The sequence below is a fragment of the Manis javanica genome, chromosome 2, assembly GCF_040802235.1.
Source record: "Manis javanica isolate MJ-LG chromosome 2, MJ_LKY, whole genome shotgun sequence".
Classification (NCBI taxonomy): domain Eukaryota; kingdom Metazoa; phylum Chordata; class Mammalia; order Pholidota; family Manidae; genus Manis; species Manis javanica.
Genome location: NC_133157.1, coordinates 77,031,814 through 77,034,862, shown reverse-complemented (window position 1 = coordinate 77,034,862; position 3,049 = coordinate 77,031,814). Strand labels below are relative to the sequence as shown.

At 51.6% G+C, this 3,049-nt stretch overlaps 1 pseudogene; it reads right to left on the bottom strand.

Moving 5' to 3' along the window:
• Positions 1 to 664: 664 nt before the first annotated feature.
• Positions 665 to 2,770, bottom strand: LOC108386467 (constitutive coactivator of PPAR-gamma-like protein 1; annotated as a pseudogene).
• Between the last annotated feature and the right edge of the window lie 279 nt (positions 2,771 to 3,049).

Below are 3,049 nucleotides of genomic sequence, written 5' to 3'. Positions count from 1 at the left end.
ATTAGTTAACACCTCCTCATATCATGTAATTACCACTTCTTTTTTGTGGGGAGAACATTTAAGATCCATTACTTAGCAACTTTCAAATATATGATGCAGTATTATTAACTATAATCACTTTGCTGTACATTAGGTCCCAGAACTCACTCATCTTATAACTGGAAGTTTACATTGTTTGACCAACATCTCCCCATTTCCCTCACTTTTTCCACCCCCTGGTAACCTCTATTCAACTTTGTTTCTATGAGCTTGAGTTTTCAGATTTCACATATAAATGATACCATACACTATTCACCTTTCTGTCTGATTTATTTCACTTAACATAGTGCCATCAACTTCCATCCATGTTATTGTGAATGGCAGGATGTCCTTGTTTCTCATGACTGATTAATCTTCCATTGTATATGTGCATCACATATTTATCCATTCATCCCTTGACCAGCATTCAGGTCATTTCAGTATCTTGGCTACTGTGAATAATGCTGCAATCAACATGGAGATGCATATGTCTGTTTTTTTTTAAATTAAACATACTATGTGCTGTCAGCTCAAAGGCATGCTGCATTTACACAGCCTATTCTTCTACAGCCTCTGTGAGTGTGGGATGAGGACATTCCTACCCAAGCGTGGCCCCGGCCAGCACCTCGCTCCCGGGGAAGGGCGCCTACTGGAGCACGCAGCACAGCACCATTAGGTGGGTGGACATGCTGCCTGGGTTGAGCACGGCCGGTGTGTCGGATCTCATGCAGGCCAGGAAGGCTTGCATCCTGTTGTTCTGTTCTCCACTGCCTTCCCCAGCCACAGCCTCATCACGCTGGGGCAGGTCCACTCCCTGAAGGCGAGGGCTTCCACCAACTCCAGGGTCTGCGGGGACTTCCCTTTGTAGTCTGCCCACTCCTTAATGATCACCGGTAAGGGTTCTGGTGGAAGTCTGTTCTTTCTAAAAGCAAGTCTCTGTTTTCTTTCTGCTTTCTGCCAAGCTAAACAGGACTCCATAAACATACTGACAAACTAGCCTGTAGAGCAGGGCAGAGGGAGGCTTTGCTGGCTTCATCTTCAATAGAAACGGCAATTTTGATTTCACCCTTTGTCAGGATATGGAAGATGTAGGGGTACATGAGCCCCTTCTTGTGCCGGTGCTTGGCTACTCTCAGCACCTCGGGTGCAACAGGGGCAGGGGCAGGGTGGTGATGTCCATGTGGCTCCTGGAGGGCATGGACAGCAGGCACAGGATTGGCTGGACGCTACCCATCTGGCTCCCCTTCCCTTCAGTGAGCTGGCTGCCTGAAGAGGCCAGAGGAGCCTTCAGTCAGCTTTGCTTGGTCTCCTGGGTCTCCCGTGCTGGAGGCTGCGAGCGACTTCCTGTCTTCTCCCAGCCAATTTTGTTCCCACTGATGTGGTTCACAGCCCCTCCGCTGCCTTCATTGTCCGAGGATGACAATGGGGAAGAGCCCAGAAAGTACGCATCGTCCACGTGGTTGGGGCTGTCGCCAGGGGCAGGGTAGATGGGGGTGGCACGTTCACAGAGGGGCTTGCGCTTCCCTTTGTGAGGAGTGCTGCTATAACTGTTGTGCTCTGTCAGGCTCTTTCTGCTCCTTTCCAAACGGGAGCCCAGTTCAGCGAGGCTGTATGGGTGTGGACCCTGTGGGCCAGGCACCTGTGGGACCACAGGCTTTGCTTGCACAGAGGTCTGTGGAATGTTGAGCATCTGGGGGAGATGTATGGCAGCACTATCCCAGGCATTCCAGACGGATTTGGTCTGGCTATGTGGTGGGTAGAACGTCATGGGCTTACTAGTCATGGAATAATATCCAATTCCTCTCTTAAATCAAACAACTTTGTCGTTTGTTCTAGACTGCGAGTGCTGGAAAACATCTTTAGCTATGGCATCCAAGTCCGAGGTGTCCTGGATGTTGCAGACATAGCCACGGCCTTGATCACCACATTGCATGGCGGCAAGACCAGCTGTTGGGCCCAGACCTTAAGTGAGGCTAGTGGATGTTCTGGACCAAGTAAACTCCAGTGAAAGGAAGCCAGGTCTTTATCAGGGAGGATGTGGTTTCGTAACAGAGCAGCGAAAATGGGGAAGCGGTTTTGGTTCAGGTCCAGCTGCTTGGCAGCCTCGTACATCAGATACTGGCTGGTGGCGAGGCTCTTCCCATTATGGCTCAGCTTCAGCACATGGACACTGAAATAGTGGAGGATGTTGCACAGCGCCTAGTCAGAGTCGTACGCAACCAGGCCATGGAGGCCGTTTTCTTTGCAGACACTAGGCACTTCCTGGTGATGGTCCTCGATGCTCTGCACGACCTTGACGTGGAAGCAGATGAAGGCCCTGCGGATGCAGAGCACCATGCCCATAGGCGGCAGAAACCAGACGTTGGGGGGCGGGGTGCCCTTGTTCTGGACATGGTTGAGATCTCCTGCGCCATCTGGCGCTCATTGGTCTGCCGTTTAACCCACTTATGCAGCCGTCCTTTTTCGAGCGCACGGTTGAAGAAGGCGAAGAGCTCGATGTTGCCGCTGAAGCAGGACTTGGCCAACGCAGTCAGGTAGCTGAGCATGAGGTTCCACTGGCTGCCGCTCATGCAGTCGGTGTAGAAGTCCCTGTAGAGACAATGCAGGCAGTTGTCTGCATCCACCAGTAAGCGCAGCAGTGTGTGTGTGGGCCGCTGCCTCCCACCAGATTGCCCCGGGCCAGCATCTGCAGCTCCACCAGCACCACAGCTGTCAGGCAGTGCTTCTCCATGTAGTCCTGGAAGTCTTGCATGCCCGTGGCGGCGACGGCATGGACTCTAAGGGGGACCAGGGAGGGCCGCGGGCACACTCATGGCCGCTGCTGCCACCTCCCAGGGCCATGGCGGGAGGGACCCACGCAGTCGCATTAGTCTTTTTGAATTAGTGTCTTCGTTTTCTTTGGATAAATACCGAGAAGTGGAATTGATGGATCTTATGATAGTTCTATTTTTAATTTTCTTGAGGAACCTCCAAACTGTTTTCCATAGTTGCCGTATCTGTTTACATTCCCACAAACAGTATACAAACGGCT